We start from the raw sequence: 10,048 nt of genomic DNA on the forward strand, positions 1-10,048 counted from the left end.
GGGCCTATGGGTTGATGTTCTCTCGATGTTTGTTCTTCCATCCTTAGGGAACATGAACAAACATCGAGGGTACATCAACCCATGGACCCCGAGCTACCAGTGAACAGCTTATATGATTGACATAATGCATGTCATTGTAATATAAACACGTTTGTTGACGTAATACAGGTACCATTGTTGACGTATACTAGTATTTAATACAGACATCATAGATGACGTCATACATACCATCGTTGACGTAGTTAAATGTAACAGTTGACGCAGTTGTGGACACCCTTATTGACCTAATACAGATACCACTGTTGACGTAATACAGATATCATTGTTGACGTAACATATGCAGTATCATTGACATAACACATATACGATCGTTGACGTTCTACAGATACCATTGTGGACATTATACAGATTATATTGTTGACGTAATACGGACACTGTTGATCATGTTATACAGATACTATTGTTGAAATACTTCAAGCATAACCGTCGACGTAATACAAATGCCATGACTGACGTAATACAAATACCATCGTAACATAATAAATGTGTTGATAATGCAGATACCATCCTTGACTGCATACATAATTCACTGTTGACGAAAAACACACACCTTTGTGGACGTAATGAACATCCATTGTTTGTAATGTAAAAATATGTTTTGTAAGAAACCGGTTTTCATTAAAGGGGAATGACACTGATAACAATATCCATCCATGTACATACATATCTGTCCATGTACATACATATCTATCCATGTTAATACATATCTATCCATGTAAATAATATCTCTCCATGTAAATACATATCTATCCATGTAAATGCATATCTATCCATGTTAATACATATCTATCCATGTTAATACATGTCTATCCATGTAAATGCATATCTATCCATGTTAATACATATCTATCCATGTAAATAATATCTCTCCATGTAAATACATATCTATCCATGTAAATGCATATCTATCCATGTTAATACATATCTATCCATGTTAATACATGTCTATCCATGTAAATGCATATCTATCCATGTTAATACATATCTATCCATGTAAATGCATATCTATCCATGTTAATACAAGTATAAAGATAAACGCCTTAATCCTATGAGTATTTTCCCCGAGTGTCCTTTTATATGAAATATGTATAATTGGTAAAATGATCTGCTCGGTTTGATTAACATTATATGCAAAAAAATTTGAACCAAATCTGCAAAGCCGAACATTCAACACCGTAAGTTTGCTCTTACGACAACCATTGGTTGCTGGGGGGCCAGTTCTATACCGGATCTCCTCGGGGCCTAAGATGTATTTAAGTACTGCATCTAATTCATCAATAATGACACCGATATGGACTTACAGAAACAATTGTCAAAGAAGTACTTGATCACATTCGTGGCTTCGGGGACTTCTTGAAGTGAATGTATGATAACTCATGATAATATGGTTAATTCCTTGTTTTGACATTGAACTGGTAATCTCGTAAATCAAGGCCAAAGGTTACACCAGTGTAATGAAATACTGTTCCGCCATGGTTGTATAAACATTTTTTTGTTATGTCTGAAATATATATGTCTTTATAATTTAGAGGATGCTGGTGATGAAGAACACCCGTCGGTGAGGTCACCGCGACCTATTAACCTTGGCGGTGACCCGAAGGAAGTTCTTCACATGGCAGATGACAGGAAATAAGTGCCAAGGACGCGTTTGCTGACAAACCACGGCGTGGTGCTCTTTAGCGTTTTCACAGTAATGGTTTACTCAGTTTGGCAGTGTGGGCGGTGGAGTGGTGGTGTGGAAATGGCGGAGAGGTGTGGAGGGTGGTGGCGAGGGGCAGGGTTGGTACGTGGGGGGTAAACACTTCTGATTGTCTTTATCCACCGAGTAGACTATGTGATTTTTCTGAAAATCAAACGATAAAGATTACTTGTCCATAAACATGAGATTATATATTCAAGAACTGCAAATGAGCTTAGTGTTCACGAACAGTACTAGTGTCGGACGCTCTAACAAAACTGGCAGATTCACGGACGGTCCATTGGAAGTCTACTTGTATCCTGTATTCTGCCCCTCCGACCCTCCATAACCTACGATTAACAAGAAAAGCGTTTACTTTAGGTCCTGTGTCTTCGTGTGTCTCAAACGGTGGTTCACACCCCTTGCGTATGGAGACCACCTTTTCTCTTCCACATTGCATGTTGTATCCATTGATTTAATTACATGTAATTTCCATGTGTCAGACAAACATCCCGTAACACTTCAAAAGTCTAGAAAAATTCATTCTGCCAACAGGTCATGTTCCGGAGAGAAGCTTCCCCCGCCCACACTCAACCACAACTGACAATTAAAAGAACGCGCGCGTGTGGCGCACGTGAGGCCTGGAACTCGAAGTTGTTAGAATGAAGGAGTGGCGAAATAACTCCCATACAGATGACCGTGGAGCGGGAATGGTAAACCACGAACCTACGCCTGCAGATCTAGGTCAAGGACATGCCTTTGACGCTTTGTGTGAGAAATCTGTGGACCCTCATATTGCCACCACACGAATCCAAGCACGATCGATGGAATATGTTCGGTGATCATATATACATAAATGATCCTGACTTGAAAAGAAATACGAAAACGATATCGCTTAAATTTGATACAATTATATTGTACCCCAAGGGAAAAAATTGCGTTTGTCTGCCACAGCAGGGATTTCTCTTCACTGGTCGTAGGATTAGGAGATTAATAGGTTAGGCTGAATATATGTTAAATGACTATTATTGAGTCACCGAATAGGTTTCGGTGAAGCTTCTTTAAAAGTATTCCAGTTACATCATAGCGTGTCAGCTTAATGCGAGGGGAAATGCTGGCATAATGCAGATCTCAGACGATTTCAGTTTCGAACAAACCCACGAGGACAGGTTTTGGTGTTGACGAACAAATAATGAATTGACTCTGGTCTGTTGGCTGGACGGTTTTCTGTTTAACGTCGTACTCGGCAATATTCGTTTCTATAGCGACGTTCTGTAAATAATCGAGTCTCGACTATACACTCTAGTGATCAATAGCACGAACATCGATCAACATACGATGACATGTGTGAACTTAGTGAGCCTGACCGCCCTGCTAGTCGCCAAGGTTGGGTTGATGAAGATCAAAAAGTTCTAACCCGGATCTTCACGAGGCATCTGTTTTGAACCTGCTAGCATAGGAATGATCTGTTGTCATATATAGCACTTCAAAGAAATTTGAAAGATCCCTAGATAATATTTATTAATCATTATGAATATTTGGATAACTACATGTTTTGTTACTCTGACTTATTATGTATCTTGTTTATATACATGTACTTCGTTGAAAATTGGCACTGTTTCTACACAGAATGTTTCCGCAGTAAATATCTTGTATCATGTATACTAGACAAACAGATGATGATTATTTTGCCTAAACACATTCTCAATAATTTTTGGAATAGTATAGAACTCATCCAACCACCCTAAACCACAGACCACAAACTTCCAACCCATGCAAAAAACGTCCATGGAGACTCTGGTTATCCAGACTGAGGTCGAAATCGGTGTCATTCGTTACCACTCGTCTCTGTCCGAAATCTCGGTAATTAATCGGCTTGTCCCACAATAACACGAGTTGGTAACGAATGATTCGCTGAAGGTAAACCATGTTCATTTACGTTATCCAGACGGGTCAGGAAACATGCATTTGCAAGATAGTCAAGACTACCTCCGAAAACTCGTGCCGTCACAAGATGGCCCGAAAGCTATAGCCATCCATGACTGACATCATTCGGATGTCCTCGATTTCTTCCGTTCCGTGAGCCCGCCGTGTGAAAAGTTATGTATGTATGGCATCCTCTGTTCTTCATCTAGTTCAGCACCGTCATGTAGGTGTACATGTGGTCGGAAATCCGTCAGTACGATATGTTGGAGGTGTGGGTGCTGAAGCTGTTGACGCTACAAACACTTAGATCACAATGACATATGAAAATACCGTAATGTCTGATTGACTGAGATGTTTGTATCGCATAACACTCTTCGAGTAAACCGTTTTCATGGTCGCTCTGAGCTCAATTGTCTATTCACCGTTTACATTAATACAAAGAAAGTAAAGATTAAGCGAATTTGAATCATCTGTCAACAATTGCCTACCTGGTAGGACGTGGGAACTTAAAATACCAACTTATTAACATACTGAACCTTAAAGATCCGTGATATAAATCGACCATAAGTAAGTTGCTACTCGCTCACTTATTTGATGTGGGATACATTGTCCAGATGACTCTTTAGGGACCATTCTAATCCGCGCCACAGCCCCCGAACCACATTATTTTTCCTCCTTCCAAACTCTCTTTACAATGCTAAAGCCTTAAAATTAATGGAGCAAGTCTAGATTTCCCCAGCTGGTCTCACTGTGACGTCTTTTCATTGTGTATGGGTTACTTAGTTACTATCAAAATTGTATATGTTCAGAGACTAAGCATTAGTCTTGGGCCGTTCATAACTAATGACTTGGGGGGTGGGGTGGGGTGGGGGGTGACTATAATTTTAAAGGGGGATATGTCGTGGTGTGTGCTTAAATATATCGGAAGCGGGAGGGGTGTCACTGGCATGCGGGTGTGGGTGGTGGTGGTGGTGGTTGGAGGTGGTATTTATGTTGTAGATATATTTTAGGGGGGAGGAATGGGTCAGTCACATTGTACATGCTTCTCCATGAAAACCATCACCCCCTGCCTCAAAGTATGGACTCTTCCTTACGAAGAACGATGCTCATAATGTTAAGCAATGGATTTTCTGGTGTAAGATATTTACACACCGCTGGAGTACTACTGAGTGCGACGTTAAACAACAACCAAACAAAGGTAGAGCGGACACAAACCTATCGATATTATCGGTGTGTAGATAAAGGAACATATTTTCGTCAGTTTTCATTTCAACCCGTCCTTGAGACATGTCAGCATAAATTAACACACTTTTTATCAGAAAACAATTATCATTACTTCCCTTTATTCATACAACATACTTATCCAACAACGCAATGGCAAACTGTTGAAGGTGGGGCCTGATACTATATTAAGAAATCAAGTCACATAAATGTAATTAATGACATATATATTGGGCAACAATATTCAAACAAACTATAGCGCAACTGTAGCGATAGCTGTATGTGTAAATTGTGTTTGGTACTATTGTTGGATCTGTGCACCCTGCAATATTAACTTCTGAGCAGTCCGCCCGCCCACCCGCCGCCCGCCCACCCGCCGCCCCGCCGCCCCGCCGCTCGAGTTCGACTCCTCATGTGGTTACAGCGTGGAAAGTCCGTTTCTGGTGTTCTCACTGCCATTGGTGAAATAGTGTAAAACATGTCGTAAAATCTCACTCACTCACTCTGAGCAATCATTGCGTGTGGGTACTCTGGGTCCAATCGGTCAACGCCCTGTCCCGGGGAGGGATTTTCTGCGATCCCTCATGCGTGACGAATGCGTGACGAATCATGAAGTACACAAAACCTGATGCTATCTGCATGTTCAGGTTTTATTTAAAAGAGTTCACCTCTTCTCATTTTTCACAAAAGTAATGGGAAAATAACGACAACTGTAAATTGGCGACATGCTGTAGTTTACCACACCCGTATCAAGTTTAACAGTTGCATGTAGAGGGAGGAGAAGCGTGCACCAACAACGACAGCCATCTACCGCATGGACATTCAGATAAACATCGAATGTAACTCCACTGCATGCACTCAATGACACGTCATCTTATCGTATACATGCCTTAATTTGTATGAATGACAAGCCAGTTTGCAGTAGTGATCGCTTCATTTGAAATTCGGATTGTCGGTCGCCATATTTGGATGGTGAGACTGCCAAACGTAATCGCGGCTTCTCTAAAAAACTCTTTAAAAACGGTAAAGTTTATGAGTGTCCGTATCAGCAGTGAGATGTTTGATTTAAGACAGGATTCCTGAATTTCTAACACAGCCGAGACGAATCAAAAACTCAGATAGGATCAAGGCGTGAGATTGTATTTGTCGCTCTTAGTGGTGATGTATAGAGGTCATTTTAAGTATGTTTTAGAAATTAACTCTTGATAAGTTAACCCGAATAAGGTTTTTGAGTTTTGCGCCGAAATTGAAGTTTTTTTTCAACATTTTAACATTTATTCCATCATCACGTAAAACCGGGAAAGGGGTGGTGGGGTAGCCTAGTGGTTAAAGCGTTCGCCCGTCACGCCGAAGACCCGGGTTCGATTCCCCAAATAGGTACAACGTGTGAGGCGCATTTTCTGGTGTCCCCCGCCGTGATATCGCTGGAATATTGCTAAAAGCGGCGTAAAACCAAACTCACTCACTCACTCACTCACTAAAACCGGGAAATGTGTATCATTTGTATCGTTTGTACCAGTGATGGGCAGTTGATAGCTGGGCATACGTATGTTGTGTCCTTAAACCTACAACCGTCTTAACTGTAGGATAATCATGACATACCTTCATGAACAGAACACCGTATATTCTGCATGCAGGAAGTGAGCGTTTTTTACGCCTCTGTCAGCAAGCTTAAGACGTATTCCACTGGTTCATGATCGGATCAGGTAGCCTTGTGGTTAAAGCGTTCGCTTGTCGCGCCAAAGAACCAGGTTCGATGCCCCATTTTGGGACGTGCGTCCCCCGCCCTGATATTGCTATGGTACTGCTAAAAGTGGTGTAAAACTAAATTCACTCACTCTGTCGATCTCGGTGTCTGGTACGACAGGTCGCACATTTTGACAAATTGAATCCGATTCTTAGTATGTTTGGAATGTTCGCCCAAATCTCTTCTGGATATAATTAGAAGTTATGAAAATGTTGTGGGTTAATCCTTATTCAAAACATGCGCGGCATGTTTCAGATATACGTATACGTTGTTATAGCGTTCGCTCGTCTCGCCACAGGCCCAGGTTCGATTCCCACTGTACAAAGTTTGAAGCCCATTCCAGGTGTCCCCGTCGGTTTAATGCTCGCTAAATGCGGCTGTAAAACCATTCACCCTACACGCTACAAACGTCTTTGGTCAGTCACAATACAAAGGACAATCAAGGGCTATGTGTCAGCAAATTGCATATTGTCCCATTATAAACGTCCATATTCATCACATGCCTGGCCTGATTGCATCACGCCACATTACCGTATCTTGTGGGCGGATAGATGTGTGTATACATTCAAGTTCTTGTACGGTCAGACTGCTTGTCGTCGAGTGGTCACCGTCAATGGATTCATTGCTCTGATTACGTGGGAGGGCAAAGGGGTTGTTTATGTGACCCTATAAAAACAACCACCGAGAGACTGAGAGTCTGAGGGACACACGTATCTCCTGATGCGCCAGGATGGGTCGGGCGCCACAGTGGTGCATATTTGAATGGGGCTTTGTTCAGTGACAAAGAAGTTCCCCCAAATATCCTTCTTTTATAAACGTTTAGAAAATATCTAACTGATAAAAGTATAATTAAACCTGTGTTAAATGCTATTGTGCTATTGTATGTTGGATTTTTTTAGCGAGTGAAATGATGATTTTTAACAGACCAGAAAAAGCAATGAAGAAAAGATACGAACACAGACATACAGATGGGTGGTTGTGACGCCGTATTTTTATAGATGTTAAATTCATGAAGGAAAAAGGAAGTCTCGTTTGTCAAAGCCCAGTGTGCAGAGTTGCGCCCCCTATCCGTGCAAGGATATGCTGGCGTGACTTTGAATGATGGCTTGCCCACCATACACGCACACTAGTTGCGTAGGTCGATAGTCGTGATGTTGATCGGTGGACTGTCTTAATTGTCCTGATGTGATTATTTACTGACCGCAGCTGAGTATCGCTGAGTGAGTATTGTTAGGGTTTAGACATTACTGTGACAATAGGCTTTTGAGTCCTCCTTAAACCAGCAAAATGAATCCGTGGTAGGCGAGTGTATAACATTCATTTCTATTCTGAATAAAGAAGGGTACAATGAATGACGGTGCATATTTCTAATACACTACTTACAGTAGTATTGGGTAACATATCTGAAATAATGGGTCACATATCTAAAGTACTAACTCACCAAAGTATTGGCATTTCCAGTAAAAACAAATATACTTATTGAAGATTTCTGACTGCCGCTGAAGGATAGGTCTTGAAACGTCCATGTTAGCAGACGGATGAGAGTAAAATCCAAAGTTGTTAACACACATATCTCAGCAAGAATCCCGGATGTACATATTATACTGTTCCACATACATTCTGATAACAACCACACAACGCCAATTGCATTTAGAAATTACTGCAACCCCACCACCTTCCACCGAAAACACCGGAAAAAAACAAAGAGTAGGTGTACTCTCCAGTACACAAAAAGGGAAAAAAAGAATAATAAGTTACCTCCTATAATGAGGAGTGGTGGGAAGGCCCCCCCCCAACACACACACACACACACACACACACACACACACACACACACACACACACACACACACACATCACCACCACCACCTGAAGCTTTACACTAAAAAGATGAAACTGCCTAGTGGTGTCACTGTCTTTCAAAAGGGCTAAACATTCAGTTGCTTATAAAGATGCCGCCGATCTGAGAGTATGCATCAAGAGGTGAGACACTGAGATATATTCTGTATATCCGGACAAGTTATCATTGCATTGCTTCATGCCCGAACATACCACTAAGATTGCTATATAAAATTATATCATCACTGTTCGAGATAAGCTGTATTTTGAAACAAAAACAGAAAGAAAACATACTCCAAGCAACCCGCATGAAGCACGATTCTTACATTACTGACGTAGAACAAACCGATGCTTGACGCCATTTGGATACCATCTAGGCAATAAATATCACGTGTTTTCATTTGGAAGCCCGGAACAGCCGGCTAAGATCATCAGTTGCAAATGTAATTTCCGGACATCAAAAAATACAAATCTGAAAACACACGTTGTTTGTCAACACTGTAAAATATACTGCCGATAAACATGTATACTCCCATATTTCACGCTGACTATGACCGAAACCAAACAAGAAATATGTCTTTGATTTATGAGCTTCCGTTTGCTGTGTTTCTGGCACTGTTTAATAACATTTGTAATTTCTTGGGTCTAATCTGGTTGTAAAGGGTAAACTGTAGTTAGCCGACAGACTACAAATCATTATAAGCAGTCTCCTAATGTACGTGAAATCACAAAGATCACAAAAAGTTTTGACGTCAGTTTTGACGTTGATAATGAATGTAGTGTTAAGCACATGCCAAACTGGCCGAAACTTGTCAAACTTTACTATTTCACTTGTGTTAAAATCTGTACATGTAGTATCCTAACATGCTTCTGCTAATAGCCTAAATGTAACAAAAGCGTCCCATACCATGACAAATAAGTAGTTTCATACATATATCGAATGAATAGAAAAACAGACCTAGAGGTGCAGATGGCAACAAATTACAAGTGAACTCCTGTACATCCGATCACTTACTTGCGCATGCAAGCGCGTTGATGTAGGCACCGTGTCTGGCAATCGTGTTGCCTAGGGACACTATTCCCATCCTAACTAAAGTGCTGGCATATACTTGAATAACCACAGTTGATGTTTACTATACAGGTTGTCATCTTCATGTGTGATTAAATATAATTTCTTTTGCATCAAACTGAAAATCCTTTTCATCGCCACATGAAATCTCTCCAAAACGACACAGTACGTTGTTCTCATGCTATAAGAGTCTGTGGAGCATAACTCTACACTAATGTTTTTATTCCGAATATATGTAAAAGGAATACAAAACAGGCTTTGGACAGACATAAAAGTGTTTATGACGGAACATGTTTGCTTGGTATCTGTAACGAACCTGTTTGAGCCTAAAGATTGGGTGAAATCCAGTTTTTCAGTTTAACTGTTGGCACAGTTGTTCAGTAATTAGCTGTTCATTACAAGTGGTTCTGATATGGCTGCCAGTATAAACAGAATCCTTTTGCCAATTGACACTGCTTATGGAAGGGTGTTTGTGCCACTGTCTAAAAACATGTATCGTTTAAGTCGT

The sequence above is a fragment of the Haliotis asinina genome, chromosome 5, assembly GCF_037392515.1.
Source record: "Haliotis asinina isolate JCU_RB_2024 chromosome 5, JCU_Hal_asi_v2, whole genome shotgun sequence".
NCBI lineage: Eukaryota > Metazoa > Mollusca > Gastropoda > Lepetellida > Haliotidae > Haliotis > Haliotis asinina.